We start from the raw sequence: 16583 nt of genomic DNA, 5'->3' as shown, positions 1-16583 counted from the left end.
ATCTAAATGGTTACTGGACTGCAGATGTAGCTTTGAATCATTCAAGCAGTATGGGGTAGAGCTGCAATTATCACTTAGCTAAATTCTTATCCATGAGGCTGGGCTACAAAAGGTTAATGAGAACAGCAATAGAATTTCTCCCTTTTGCTGATTTTTTTTTTTTTTTTAATATGCAACGTAAGTCAAAGCCACTCTATAGCCCCTGAATTCATTGCCTTTCCAAAAGCAAGGTCTAGGTAAAATTTTTAGTTGGAACTCTAAGGCTAATACAGTGAGGGAAGGTTGTTCATAACTCTCAAGTGCATTAGATATGAAACTGGTAGTTAATTCTACCACAGTGCTTTGGGCAGAAGAACTTTGGACATCTAATATGATTCCTGTCCATGACATAGATGGGTCTGACTAGGACACGTAATTGACTTTTATTTATTTGTTTATTTCTGTTTGACTACATCCAAAATTATTTAATAGATGTACTTCCTAGCTGCTGACTGTTTCCCAGGAAAATGGGTGAAGTAGAAAATAATTTGGAACATGAAGACATTCTCCTCACTCCTTTAGTCAGAATGAAAGATTGAGAAAGTCAAGGGAAGAAGCGTCTGAGAACCTAACTCAGATTGGGTACAAGAAAATGAAAAAAGGAAGAGCTTTAAGATGATATAACTGTGTTAACTGCTTAGTTAATAAAGACTTCTGCAGGATAAAGACTGGTTTTCAGCCCTCATGTGAAAATTAATCCAAAAGCTCATGTAACATCACAACAGTAATTTTTGGGGATTTTTTTCTGTGGGGGTGAGGTTGGGGTTTTTCTTTGCTTTTCTAATTGAGGATGCTAACAATTGTTCAAGTTTTTTAAAACTGTTGTGATTTCTCCATTATTGGTTTAATTTATTGATTGAGTAGTTGAAACAAGTATTATTTTAAGGAAATCTAATGCTGTATTTTTTTAGGATAATAAGCTAAACAGTGACACATGCCTCTAGCATAATAAGTAAATAAGTACTTTGAAAATGAAACAATCAACAAAATTTTAATTGCATGTTGTCTGGAAAAGGTCACCCTAAAAAAATAATACTATGAGAAAACATCTTTAGAAAAATGCTCATGAGGAAGTTTAAATTCAACAATAGAAATTCTTTTGTATTACTCCCATTATAGATGAGTATATATAAACATAAAAGGCTGATAAGGGAAACGCCTAACTTTTCAAATTTTCCCAGTACTATCCTATCTTTAAAGGCTAACAGATAATAAAGAACCCTTAATTTCTCTTACTTTATTATTATTGTTGTTAGAAATAGTATTTTTTTATCCTCTTATGAACAACATAAAACAAAGCACTTTTGAATCCTGTATCCATTCTGGAGCAAGACAGGTATCTCAGATTAAATTCATAAAGCCAACCAACACTGCCATGTCATGCAAAGTTCAAGGAATGAAACATGAAGAGCCAAATGAACATATGTCCACATAGAAGAAGGTTTGAGAGATCTAAGACTTCAAATACAGCTCTACACATACATGTAACTTTTTTTCTCCACAGATTACTGAAGAGGAGTCCTAATATATTTTGATTTATCTCAGCTCCTGAGCATCATCAGTTTTCACTCATACAAGACCTATTCTGTGGAGATCATTTCTGTTTTGAAAGACGACTTCCCTACAGCCAATTTGGAGAGTTGAGGTAGTGGATGTTTAAACTAAACTGCTTTTGGGATATGTTTATGAACTTTATTGTTTGCCTTTATTAGTTTATAAGGTTCAAATCAAACACAGATGCTCTCAACAGCAATTTAAACTGAATAAACTTACAAATGGAACACAGACTAAAAAAGCAAATCTTGTTTTATGGATAATATTGTTGTGTCCTCATAATGGGTTAGTGGATGGTTTTGAAGGTGTCTACCACTCCTTGTAAATGTTTTTAAATAGTCACTGCAGTATACTCTTAACCTGAATGCACTGAATAGCTCTTTAAAAATAATTTTTATCCCATGTTTAGTAGCATAGAGTTAGCTCTGGAGATCTTTGCAGAAGAGACACAAAGTCTATACTGCACTTCTAACCTCTCAGGTATTTCAGTGTGTCCTGGTCTAGTCTTTGAATATGGTGGGTTTGTTGCAGGAATCTGAAAGCACAATCACAAGGCAAACCTCATGAAAGTCAGGGATAATGTCCCCTGTTAGAAGTCAAAGTTTCTTCCCAACTTATATTAAGTGTTTTGTGTAACTCAGTACATAGTTTGCTAGAGTATTTGAATAAATATAAATCTGTATTAATGAAGCAGTTGAACAAGAAAAGTGGTGTGCTCATTAAGAGCCTGTTGAGATACAAACCACTGTTATACAGCAGCTCTAGGTATGAGTGATTTGAATCTGATATTCATTATACAAATAAATGATGGTTATTCACTTTAAATTTATCATGAGTACAGCCACAGATGAAAATAAGATGGAGGGAACATCTGTGGTTATCTGTTAACTGGTGTGATCTCTCATTTCATAGCTGAATGACTTATGATCATGTAGTTCAGAACACCTCTAATTAATTTTTGTCTTGAGTCTTTACTCTCAACCTCAAACTATGGTTTATTAATGGGTTAATATAAAGAGCTTGCTAAAGTGTAATGTGTGGCAGTTCATATTTTGAAGCGTTGTTGGATGTCAGGTGTTTTACCTGCCTACCCAACTAATTGAGAATCATATCAGAAAACCAGAGAGCCATTGTAATGAATGAGACAGGCAGTGACCTCCAAACAGACATAATTGAATTAAAATCGATGAACTTGATATGAGTAGATTCACAGCGTCATTTTAAATATAAAACAGTTTAACTCATTTTCTTGCTCTTGAAAATGTATTGCATCCACTAAACTCATAGGAAAGATTGGCAGGTGAATTTTATCTTTTTTTTGTTTTTTTTTTTTTTCCTGTACAAGCCTTATAAGAGTAGCAGATTTATTGAGGGATATTTCTTATATAAAAGATTTTGGCTCTGAGTGTATGTAAAGTAGACATTCCGAAATCTAAGAGGTGTCTTCAAGATCTTTGAGGAGCAAGAGGTGATAGGAGGAGAGAAGAGAGGTTTTTTTCTCAAGCTATAAATGAAAAATTATTCCTTCTCTTTCTTACCAAAGAACACAAAAGATAAGTTTAAGCCATAATTTTGTTTGAGCATTTAATTTTCCACAGATTTCTATTTCTCAAAATAACTATTTTTAGGCTAAATAATGCTGTGTCAGAATTCTTTTTGTCTTTAGACTGGAGGCTTGTGGTATTCCAATTTTGACAAATAAGCAGGACCATTTATGTAGATATTCTTCCTACATAAATCTATAATACCAAGTGACATAACAAACTTCTGTTCTGGTAGCCTTTGTGCATGATGTTAACTTCATCCTCTATTGCAGAAGAGCAGAACTAAATCTTGTGTCTGTGTCTTAAATCCATGTAGTTCATTCCTAATAAATGATAAAGTTCTCACTTATAGAAATTTCTATGTAAAAAATAACATAAATTTCCAGTGAAATATTAATTGTGCTGTATTTTAATACATGTATTTGATGGTTTAACCCCACCCAGCAACCAAGCCCCGCGCAGCAGCTTTCTCACTCCCCCACCAGCAAGATTAGGGAGAGAATCAGAAGGGTAAAAGCTAGAAAACTCATGAGTTGAGACAAAGACAGTTCAACAGGGAAAGCAAAAGCCACATACAAAACCAAATCAAAACAGACTTAATTTCACTGCTTCCCTTGGGCAGGTAGGTTTTCAACCACGTCCAGGAGAGCAGGGCCCCATCATGCATAATGTTTCCTTGGAAAGGCAAACACCATCACTCCAAAAGTTCCCCACTTTCTTCGCCTTCCCCACAGTTTTAAATGCTGAGCATGATGTCATGTGGTATGGAATATCCCTTCGTCCGGTTTGGGTCACCTGTCCTGACTGTGCCTTCTTCCAGCCTACCATGTCAGCATGGCAGTATGAAAAGTAGAAAATTGGCTCTGTGGAGTCCCTGATGATCAATAATAAAAACAGCTCTGTATTATCAACCCCGTATTCAGCACAAACCCAAAACACAGACCTATATTAACCACAGTGAAGAAAATTAACTCTACCCCTGCTGAAACTAGTACAACTTCTATGAACAAGAAAGATGATTTGGTATAATGTTATGCCTAAGGAGGAACTGCTTATTTAATGGTGATGAATATGCCATCAAAACAATATCTTTGGTAGTCCATGCCCTCTGTGAAGAGGCTGAGTAAGTACGAAGTGTGAAATAAAGCAGATTTAGGGAAAACACTGAGCTTCCATGCCTGGAGTCCCTTGAATTTTTTTCTCATCTTTGAAATCAAGAAATACTTTTATCTTTCCTTTCACAAAATGCAAAATATCTCCTTTTTTTTTCCCCCTAAGATTCTGCTTATTCCCCTATTTCTATTTGTTAATTTCTGTGGTATTATCTTTGTTGAATCTCCCAGGAATAAGGTTTACATACAAAACTGTTAAATCAGAATAGCTAGCGCATGTCAAAGTTTCATTCCTCGTTTTAAGTTAATCACTCAGATAGGTGGAGAACAACGCAACAAAGCTTACATAAACAGTAGAAATCTCTCTGATGCATATTTTTAATAGGCCTTGTTATTTTCTTTATAGTATCTATCTTTACCATAGACCTTGACATAGTGATTAGATTTAATAGACCTGTTCAGAATTTCTCTTTCTTTCAAGTTTAGATGGAAAAAATTGCACTAGTTAGGAAAAACAATTCCTAAAATGGGTTGTATAGGGGGGTTTGTATATTGTTATTTTAGATGATCTGAAATTCTGACTGTTGTAACAGTGATGGACAGGAATAAAAGTAGCACTGATTTGCAAAAGTACAAATCTGCAATGCCTTCCAAATGTGAAGATATCAATAGACTAACATACTGAGAGAGTGGAGGGACCTGACACAAATTAGTTGTTTTCTCTATGCGTAGAATTTGACAATCCTTAAGTGGCTCTTACTGGATAAAAGAAAACCAGAAAAATGACCTTTATCTTTGTCACCACTGCAAATCTTACTGTTCCACTGTTCCAGTGATGCGTAGAGGTGGAGATAACGGAGATGAGTACAATAGACTTTTTCACAGACTGAGTTTTCCAGGTCATTTAATTCTCTCTAGTGTGTTCAGAACCTTTCCAACAGAGCTAATGATAACAGATTGCCACATTATCCTACTCATGGTGACCTGTTTGGGTACCTGCCAGAAATTCTACTCACTCAAAACTATGGCCAAAAAAAAGTGTTTGCTGAATTCACTTCTCATGCTTATTATAATTTATTCTGGGAAAAAATTTGTATTATTGAGTGCTTCATGTGTTAAGTAATGATTCAATTATTTTGAAAATTGATACTTTAGCTCTGGGTTGCTGCTCTGCTGCAACTGGTTTGGAATTTTCCTTATGGCCTCTGGCCTTCTGCCAGGTTACATTCCGTGGGGATCGTTCTCCCAGTCTAACGAGGTTGTTTTTTCAGCATATAGCCAGCTAAAGTTATCCATGCTAACTCTCTCCTTGCTAAAAAAGAAAGGTGATGAATGTAACATTTTTCCTGGGATTTTTTTTTGTGATTACTTTTGGGCTCTGTGGGCTTAGAAAAGTGTAAAGGAGACTTTCTCACCACCTGTACATATTGTGGTTTTCGGTCTTTTTATAATTTCATGGTTATGATATGATTTTTTTTGGTCACAAAATTAATCGCTTTAGATTTTACCCTGATTGTTTGTATTTTTAGCTTTAACATGATTTTCTGAGAACCAGGAAGCTGAAAGTCACCTACACCATGTGATTTTTACAACGAAAAAAAAGAGCCTGAATTTAATTTTCTTAAAGAGATTTTTCCTGGGAGTTCTGCTTTTGAGATAACTTGCTCTTGCATGTTATGCACCTAATTTTGAAGAGCTAAAGGGATCTAAAATTTTAAATGTTTAGTGTTTATGCAAACTGATTTCTAATCTTGCGTATTTGAAACAGATTTGAAATGAAATATTTTATTTTTGATTTGTTTTTTTAAACTACATTTAAATTCCTGTAGAAATGCTGGATACATCATACTTGTTCCATATTAATGCAAAAATCATCTTAAGAGTAATACCAAAGGTTACTTTCTATACACCAATGACTCAGTTAGACTTTCCATGTATAAGTATTTGTTTTCTAACTTAAGACTGTTGTTTAAGCTTGCATTAAGCATGTAAGTCAACTGCATAACTTTACCTTGATTATAGAACTAAAATACCAGAGGTGGAAAATGCCATCAAACCTATTTGATATGTAATTGTTCTAATCAGAAAAGGTTTCTTTTGGAGTCTGTTTCACATATGAAGGGCTTGAATTTCAATAATACATCAAAAGTTTTGCCATCTGATTGCAAAGTGTATCAGTTCAGCCACTGCTTTGCTAGCAGCTGAATCATCTCATAGGAGTAACAACTTTCTTCTCAAGGTGGGGAAAGCAACATAGGCTAGAGAATCACAGGTAATAGGGTTAATAGAATCACAGTAATTACAAAAACAAGGTTTGAATGGTTTGGGGCTTGTATGACTGATATCTTGTTACAAATATGCATGGCTGTGCTCTGAGAAAATTAATAATCTTTTTAAGGCCTGAAATGACTACATTATTTCTCCCCTTTCCTAATTTTGTGTCTGCAATAGAAATAACTAGAATAGCCAAGGCTTTAGACATTGAACCCATTTATTTTAAGACTGCAATAGTATGTTTTTCCAAATTGCTTTAATTTTGTGATGAAGCCTTATATTTTGCTCCTCTGTAACTTTACAAAGTTTAAAGCACTGCAAAACTGAGGCTTGATGTTAATATATTTTTTTAGAATGTCTTCAAATTAATGTCTGAACTTCTATTGGACTATGGTCCTGATATTAGTATAATTTTCAATAATACCCAGTACATAATTTAGTGGATTAAATTATGATATATATGTTTACAGTTTACTACAGACTAATGAGAATCTAATGTTTAACATATTAATAGTGGTTCACTGCCTTCCGTTGTAGCAGAATAGGGAAAATAGAAATACTATTTTAACTAATTGCACATATGCAGGTTTCAGATCTCTTATAAATCTGTCTCCCTACAAGAAATCATTTTTTATGCATCTCAATGTGATCTAAAGAGGAAAACAATTTTATCCTAAGACAGTTACTTTGGCTCAGTTTGGCATTACAATGAAGCCTAACCAATGACAAATCATTGTAAAATATGTGGTTCAGCTCTCTCCTTGCTTCCCTCTCCTCCCTGTAGCAGATCTATAGATTGTACAGTCAATACATCATTGGTTGATCCAGAGGAAAAGATTCTCTTTTGGTTTGTTTCATTTCATTTTAGTTTGGGGCTAAACCAATATACTAGATGTGAGGGGAAATTTCAAGGGAGTAATACTTCCACTTTCTGTGGCAGCTTGCTATCAGATTGGTTTTACAATCACACTAAGCCACAAAGCATACCTTAATTTTTGAAGCAGATAAGATTCCTGCACTGATATAATAGCATCAAAAATCCCAGCATGAACAGAAGTGAATTACATGGACAGCCATGCATGGACAGCACTGAGGGTGCCACTTTCCACTGCTGAAGGATTAACTATTGCAAAACTAAGTGGGGCAGGGCCATCCCCCACTTTTGGTCTGATTTGGGGAGGCACCATGCATGTCATGAAAGCAGCAATGGGTCAAACCTGTCAAAACCATTGAGATCCAAGAAGAATTCATTGTTTGTTAAAAATAGGTCTAAAATTTCCATAAAGACTAAAATATGTGTACTTTCCACATGGTGACTTTGGAAGTCCAGTCTCAAACCTGGCTGTATGAGACTGTGCCCATTGCACTGCTGTCTCCTAGCAGCCAGGCTGAGGTTAGCTAAAAGGCAGCCACTCATTCTCATTGGGGATGGATACAGGAAGATGGAATCTGGGGAAGATATCACACAGATGCCCATTCTTTCCTAAGAAATCAGCAGGAGGAAGTCTTACATTTTTAGCCACATGTACTTTGTGAGGAGTGGATGCAAATGTTCAAAGTGACAAGCATCTGAATCTTGAAGACCATGCCTTTCCAGATATTATATAACTATCACCATCTTAGATGGAATTCAGATATTTGGCTGATAGCCAGTTGTGGAAATACCCAAACTAGAGGTAATTTTGGAAGACATCTCTATTATTCAAAATTTTTTTCAGCATAGAAAATTTAGAAAACTGTTGAATTGAAATTGATAATAAAAGGCCATTGAGAGAGCTAAAGTCTCATGTAGAATTTTCATTATGTCATTTATACAAGCATGTTTTAGAATAACTAGCTTCATATACCATGCATGTTTCTGTTTTAGTATTATATTTATATACATTTCAAGTTTTCAGAAGTATTTGTAAAATACATGCCTATAATTGTTTTTCTATCTCCCTAAACTTGAAAAAAGCCTACTAAAATGCAAAAAAGATGCTGCCTTACACATGACTAGAAGGAGCGATAAAGAGGCTGTCAACATACTTTGATTTTGTCTCATGTTTTCAAATCATTTGTATCTCAAGTGTTGCAGAGATATGTTGTAGGGAAGAGGTCTTAGCAAATGAGATATATTTCTGTCTTTTGCAATGCTTTTAAAAAATTGTACCAAATCCATAGCTTCACACAAGAAGAAAAGCTTTACATAGTATAACAGAGACACTCTAATAATAAGCATAATTAAATATCCCTAATAAGCAGCATAACTCCTTTATCAGCAGTTTTGTGGGGGAAAATTATTACTTCTGCTTTGACAGGATGAGAAGAACCAAAGCTCAGTATTATTTGTTGTCACTGTACTAGTTATTGGTATTTGTTCCTTATAGCAGGAGTATATTTCTTATTTAAATTCCTCAGAATGCAAGCTATCTTTATCCTTTTATTCACATATTCAGTGGGGTTTCCAAAGAAGATTTGTAACTAATTCCTTCAAATTCATGTGAACATTTTTATTGTCTTAATCTAATATTTGATACTGATAGAAATTAATGCAAAATATTTAATGACATTTTGCAAGCATTGTCTTATCAAGTTTGTCATTACCACCTGACACAAGTAATTTTAGAAGTCAACAGTCTCATTAGTTAATGAATTTGACAGACACACAATTAGCTTTTACCTTGGTTTTCATGTCTTTTTATTAGATTGTGTGGGAGCTCTTTGAAAATATAGACTTGATATTTATTGGCTGTGCAACTGTAAAATAATTTCTTGTGACTGATGTTTGCCAGTATTTTCTATCACATGAAATAAACTACATAACTACCAAATCTGGTAAACTGAAGTAGCTCTGTATAAAATAAAAAGTTCATAAAATCATAGTGCTCAGATAGAATAAGGACCTTGGACAGTGTCCAGTCCAATATCTTGGTCATGGCAGATCATCAGACCAAGCTGCTTAGGTCTTCATCCAATTGAGTCTTGAAATCATCCAATGATGAAAACTGTATAACCTTTCTCAGGTTGTGCCACTACCTGTCTGTTCTTATGGTGAAACAGCTTCTCCCTATATTCAGATGAACCTCTCCCATTTCAATTTATACTTCTTGTCTCTCATCTTTCCAGCATGTGTGGCTTTGAAAGGCCTGGCTATGTGTTCTCAGCAACTGCCTCATGGCACTGAGGTCTGCTCTTAGTTCTCCCCAAGGCCATCTGTGCTCTACACTGAGCAAATCCAGCTCCCACACATTCTCCTTAAGGGGCAAGTGCTCCAGCCTCACCATCTTGATGGCATAGCTTGTATTCCCTCTAGTTAGTTGCTGTCTTTCTTGTACAGGGTTGCCCAAAACTGGACACAGTATTCTAGAAAGTTCTCAGAAAAGTGGGAAATTGGGCATTTTTATCTTCATAAGAAAAGATTCAGAAAAAGATTTATTTTCTGAGTTGAGACCAACTTTAATTTATAGGAACATGAATCAGACTGTTACTGGCGTACAAAAAGCAGACACAGGCATCCAAAGGGATGAGAATTTTTTTTTTGAAAGAGGATATTATTTAACTCCTCTTAAAAATTCCTGAATTCAGAAGCATCAGAGGGAGATAAAAGATAAGGTAAGAACATCATTGATCTAATTTGTTTCCATAGGAGAATTCTTCAGTTGCTTCTTCTGGTGATATTTGCACAGCAACAGTTTTCTCTAAACTTTACATTCTGTGTTCAAGAGAGAGAGAGGAAAAGGAAACAATTTTACTGATATGATATCCCTGTTTACTTGCTTTAATATTGGTGGAAACTCTCCCAGTTCCAACTCCAAAATGAAATAGCTAAATGGAACTATTCTACTCACGCAGGTTGACACCAGGTGCTTGTGCACATCTCTGCTTTCCCAGGAAACCAGCCTTTGCTCAGGCCAAGAATATGACAGTTACCAAAGGAGACACGGAATGTCTTGAATTCCTTGAAGACAAGGAATGTACTGAAGAACTCCTCAAAAAACTGATAGAAATTAACTTTCTATGAGTGATTTGGCAAAAGGAAAACATAGTTTTACACATCACTCCCAAGTTAATTATCCTTTTTTTCCTTTTACACCTTTTGATTTTTTCCATTTTGTCTCTTATGAGACACATTTAATAATGCATAATTTATTTTTTATTGTTATTTTTGTTGCACAACTTTTCCTGTTAGTTCATGGCTTTATCTCCTCTTTGATCCTTGCATATGGTGGGGCTGTGCTTTCCTGTTTTTAGATTCTAAAAAGTATAGAAGTTGGGGCTGCTCACTGCCCTCCTTTTAGTGGCAAAAACAAAAAGGATATATATACAGAGGAAAAACGTGTATCATCCTAGTGGAAGTATCTGAGAAAGGGAAATATTTATAGGATGATTTCTCTCAGGTTTATTTCTAGCCAGAAAGGGAGAACAGTGGTACTTTATGAGAAAAAAGAGTTACAATCAATAGATCTTGTGAATAAGTGACTATACTCTTTTTTATTGTTATTTTTAAAGGAACTTTAAAAGCTTGGACTGTCTCTTTTATGTTAAAAACATAGTGTGTAGTCTTTTTGATTTAAAGTTGAAAGTTTAGTACACTATTTTAAATGAAACTTGTACTTCACCATTTATTGTAAAGCAAATAGAGGAAAAGTGTAGTTTTTTAGTACTTGTTTTCTTTTACTTCAAATTCTGTTCAATTATTTCTTAATTTAAAATGAAAGAGGGCCACAGTTTTCCTAAAATATTACTGGGAATTCTAAGATTTAAATTCTTGAAACACAAAAAATGAAATTTAATTTTAGTCCTATTACCACAAACGTATTATAATTGAATATTTATTTAAATATCATCCCAGTTCAGATGCTACATTTAGTGATTTATTTATTTGTAAATGGCAAGTGAAATTTGGAGTTTCCATTAATTTAAGAAAAAGACCAAGTAAATTAATTATCACTCAGAATATTCTGACATACATATGATAAAGAATTGACACCTAGCTAGATGAAAAAAAATGTTTTGACTACAAGGTCTCAGCATTAATGGTTTATTTAATAAATAATGCAATGTGGAAGGAAGCATATAAGAAGGAAGAATAGTCTGGATGGAAATGTTATCTTGTGGGCTCCGTATGTTCTGGATTTCAGGAGGGATTTTCCATGACTGAATGCAATAAAGTGGGATTCTTGAATGTTGTAAAACAAGGATTTTGATAGAGATTCTATGCCCATTTTTGCCAGACTTTCAAAGCCACTGTCCTTCAAGAAAGCTCTTTCACTAATGGAAAATGAAAATAAATCTCAGCATAACTCTTCAATAGCATAATTGACTGGATTCTGCAGCATGGGGAAATACATTCTTTTCATCCAAATTCACTTACCTACTTCCCTATTGGGATAACACCCTATTACGAAGAAGTTGCTGAAGATATAAATAGGATGTATATAGCTTCTTCTTTAGGCAAATCTTCAATTTTGCTCATAGTTATTCTGGAGATCTAGCAAAGATAAAATTGGCTATGTAAACTTCTGTAACTATCTCTGAGCTCACTTTCAAGGTTATCCACATTCTCCACTCCTTATTCCATACTATTTTTACGTAACACCTGTATCTCACGTTCGCCTACATCCCGCGCGTATATATACATATATACATATATATATAGTTCTTGTTGGTCTTTCGGCGCAGTTGTCTCGTCGTTGGAAAATCAATACCGATGTCAGTTCAATTCAGTCCAGATCTTTGGTCTCCTCAGTCACAACTACAGTTCTGATTTATGGCTGTTTCATCGTTCTGGGTTGTCTCATCACTGGATACCAGCATCAGCTTAGTTCAGGTCTCTCTCTCTCTCTCATCTGGTGACTGGTTTCCTGTAAAAACACAACTCAGGACATACAATTAGTTTTTCCCCAAGGCTAAATTTCCTTGAGGCACACATTGGATGACTCCATCCTTCCTCATTATCCACCACGTATGTCCTGGCCCTTGAGCAAAGACAATCCCACGAATGGGTTTGTCTTGGCCTGAGGCAGGGGTAACCCAAACAGCTTTCCCTAGCATTCCCCTCAAATGGATTGCTGGAACTTTATCTCCATCAACAATGTGAAGGGATTCTGCTTTTGCGGGGCCAGCTCGATTGACAGAACCCCTGGTGTTAACTAGCCAGGTAGCCTTGGCTAAGTTCTTGTCCCAGTTTTTACAAGTTCCCTCACCTAGTGACTGTAGAGTTGTCTTCAACAGTCCGTTATATCTTTCAACCTTCCCAGCAGCTGGTGCATGATAGGGAATTGTGGTACACCCATTCGATACCATGTTCCCTCACCCAAGTGGTGACTAATTCATTTTTGAAATGAGTCCCGTTGTCCGACTCAATACGTTCTGGGGTCCCGTGTCTCCACAGGACTTGCTTTTCAAGGCCCAAAATGGTATTCCGGGCCGTTGCGTGGGGCACTGAAAAAGTTTCTAGCCATCCCGTTGTTGCTTCCACCATGGTAAGTACATAGCACTTACCTTGGCAGGTCTGTGGCAGTTTGATATAATCAACCTGCCATGCCTCTCCATACTTATACTTATCCCATCGTCCACCATACCACAGGGGCTTCAGTCTTTTTACCTGCTTAATAGCGGCACAAGTCTCTGGATGATTTCCTCTCCTTTCTCGAAAACTTCTTCCGCTGTGTCCCCCCATACAATGATGTCATCAATGTACTGGATATGTTCTGGGGCCTTGCCCTTCTCCAGTGTGGCCTGAATCAGTCCATGGCAGATTGTTGGACTGTGCTTCCACCCCTGGGGCAGTCGGTTCCACGTGTACTGCACACCTCTCCACGTGAAAGCAAACTGCGGCCTGCACTCCGCTGCTAAGGGAATGGAGAAAAATGCATTGGCGATGTCGATGGTGGCATACCACTTTGCTGTCTTGGACTCCAGCTCGTATTGGAGCTCCAACATGTCTGGTACAGCAGCACTCAATGGTGGTGTGACTTCATTTAAGCCACAATAGTCCACCGTCAGTCTCCATTCGCCATCGGACTTGCGTACAGGCCAAATGGGGCTATTGAAGGGTGAGTGTGTTCTACTAACCACCCCTTGGCTTTCCAGCTTGCGTATCATCTTATGGATGGGGATCACAGTATCTCTATTCGTCCGGTACTGTCGCCTATGCACTGTCTTAGTGGCTGTTGGCACTCGCTGGTCCTCGACTCGCAGTAGTCCCACAACAGAAGGATCTTCTGAGAGGCCGGGCAGGGCAGATAATCGTTTGGATTCCTCTTCAGTCACCGTGGCTATACCAAAAGCCCATCGGTACCCCTTCGGGTCTTTGAAGTATCCTCTCCTGAGGTAATCCATGCCAAGAATGCAAGGGGCTTCTGGCCCTGTCACAATGGAATGTTTTTCCCATTGGTCTCCTGTCAGGCTTATTTCAGCCTCTACCACCGACAGCTGTTGAGACCCTCCTGTCACCCCAGAAATTGAAACAGTCTCTGTGCTCACATGTCCTGAGGGCATTAACGTGCACTGTGCGCCGGTATCTATTAACGCCTGGTATCTCTGAGGATCCGATGTGCCAGGCCATCGAACCCACACAGTCCAATAAACTCTGTTATCTTTCTTGTCCCTTTCCTTCTCCTGGCAGAAGGCAGGGCCCCTCTATTGGTTCTGGTTGGAGCATTCACCGTCGGATCTTTGCTTTGGCTTGTCAGAGGCTTTCCTGTCGTCCTGGAAACGGACTCCAGACCTCCTGCGTCTGGGAGATCTCAGTTCTTTTTCAAAGAAGTCCGCATCTACTACGTAGACAACTTTCTTATCGACTTCCTTGCGTTTTAGTTCTCTCACTCTGGCCTCAAGTCTGGAAGTAGATTCACCATCCCACTTCCTCATGTTTTCTCCATGGGTGCGCAGATAGGACCACAGCTCACTGCGCTTAGATTTACGCTTAGGGTTTTCTCTCCTTCTGCGTGTGACGGAAGGAGATCGTGAGCGGGACCTGGACCAAGATCGAGATCGTGGTCGAGACCGGTCTGCTGATCTGTCTCTGTAGCGTCTGTCCCTGTGGTCTCCGTAGTCATCTTCATAATTGGAGCACCCATAAGACTCATCTCTCTCAGGTCTTTGTCTGTAACCAGAATCAGAATAGTCTCTAGAAAACTCATTCCTAGATTCTATTGTTTCTTTTAGATGTCGCAGAACCGTACACAGCATGCTCACAGGCGTTTCTGGCATGTTTGGAAGCATTACTCCTGCCAAGGTATGGACATATGATGCAGGAGCACCCTGGATTATCTTCTTCCACATGGGCATTGTGCAAGCGGTAACCTCTGGGTCATCAGTGACAGGATCGTATTGAGTTTCATCATACATAAGTTCCAGCAATGCCAATTCTCTTAGGTACTGGATGGCGTCTTCTATCTTGGTCCACCTCCTCATGGGGCGTGGTAAATAGTCTTTAAATGGAAACCTTTGTCTCACACTTAAGACAAGTCGCGCCCAAAGACTGAGGTCAGGTTTCTCCTCTGCAATTAAGCGATCAAGTTCACGATCTCCGGAGATGGAAGCTAGTTGTTCTGCTTCAGCAGTTGACAATATGTGACCTCTAGCCCCATGGTCTCGGCATCGGAGCAACCACGGTAGAATTCGTTCACCAGGCCGACGAGTGTAGTTTTTTTGTAAGTCCCGGAGTTCTGATGGGGTCATTGACCGCAACTCTGTAGTTTCCATTTTTGGGGGTGGTGGTGCTCGTGGAGGTGGAGTTCTGGCACTGGTATCAGTATCAGTCCCCTCTCCCGTATCTTCTGACTTGTTTTGATCTCCATCTGGTCGTAGGCTTAAAGTTTCAGGCGCTGGTACCCACAAATTCCTTTTCACTACAGGGGCGAGAGATATCTCAGGTGGTGTAGTCTGGGTTCCGCTTTCAATGCATGTAGTAGAGGTGGCGTTGGTCTCAGGTGGCAGGGTTTGAGTTTCTGCCTCAGCCTTAGCCTTCCGAGCATAGTCCACAGCAGCTCGATAGGCACTCGCCAGGCCCCAGTACAAAGCAGAAAACTGCATATTTGGGTCCTCGTAAGAAAAACACCCTTCTGCCAGACGACGTGCCACGTCATCAGGATCAAACACCTGCTCTGGTGTGAAATCCCAACTAATGGGAGGTGTCACGCGCCCTACCAATTTACCAAAGTTGACCCAGATTCCTTGCCATCCAGGGACTGGTTTTCTCAAGGCCCTTCCCAAAGTTCCAGCAAATCCTTTTGAGTTTTGGCGTTTCCTGCAACAAGAAAAGCAGTACCACACCACCTTTCCAATGTTAAATACCACTTCCATGGCTTTTAAGAATAGTAAAACCATTGCCAAACAATTTAGGTAAGGATTGGGGCCAATTTTGACCCCAGGGACCTCAGTCACTAGGCCCTTGATGTCATAATTAAGGAAAGGCAGGTATTGGTAGATGCCTTTAGGGTTAGTTCTCACTGGATACCCAGCAGCATATATAAAAACGGCCAAAATAACCAAAAAAATGAATAAAAAGGACATGTTTATATATTTTCTCTCTCTTTGTTCCCAAACAAAGGTATATTTATATAAACAATAGGTTCTTGGCAGCTCTCCCGGTAGTGTTCCCAAACAATGGGCAGTGTTTGCACCAACTTGGCTCCCTTCCCAGACCTGTTCCCAAACAACCGTGGCAAAAATCAAAACAAACCGGAGATAACCAGAGATAACCGGGCGGAAACACCAAAATAAGGTGATATGGTTTGAAGCTGGCTCCCTGCCAAGTCTCCAAACTTTACCACCAGAAGTCCCCCCCCCCAAACAAAAAAAAAACCTCAGGGAGAAGAGGGAGAAAAAACTAAGAAAAACCCAAAAACGAGAGAGAAACAACCAAAGTGATATATATAAATATATTTACACTTATATACAATTTCACAAGGGAAAGGGAAAGGGGAAGGGGAAAAGGAACAAAACTAAAATAATATATATATATATATATCCCAATCAGTAGCCCGAGATCTAGTAACCAAAAAAAAAGTTAGCAAAGAAGGTATCTCACTACTCTCCTGGGACAACCGAGAGTCGCTCCGGAACGATC

The 16583-nt window shown here is 38.1% G+C and overlaps 1 protein-coding gene across 5 annotated transcripts in view; it reads left to right on the top strand.

The window, feature by feature from the left end:
• Window positions 1-16583, top strand: part of CNTN5 (contactin 5) — a 634097-nt gene that overhangs the window by 174639 nt on the left and 442875 nt on the right. For 4 of the 5 annotated variants that reach the window (XM_027677364.1, XM_027677365.1, XM_027677368.1 and 1 more), the window contains one exon: window positions 1544-1684. The exons of the other annotated variant lie outside the window; for it this stretch is intronic. The gene's annotated coding sequence lies outside the window, so the exon portion shown is untranslated. The remainder of the gene's footprint in view (window positions 1-1543; window positions 1685-16583) is intronic. 5 annotated transcript variants of the gene reach the window in all.

This window comes from Neopelma chrysocephalum, unplaced genomic scaffold (assembly GCF_003984885.1).
Source record: "Neopelma chrysocephalum unplaced genomic scaffold, ASM398488v2 Primary Assembly neopelma1_43, whole genome shotgun sequence".
NCBI classification, from domain to species: Eukaryota; Metazoa; Chordata; class Aves; order Passeriformes; family Pipridae; genus Neopelma; species Neopelma chrysocephalum.
The sequence above is the reverse complement of the archived record's forward strand: the minus strand, read 5'-3'. Positions and strand labels throughout refer to the sequence as shown.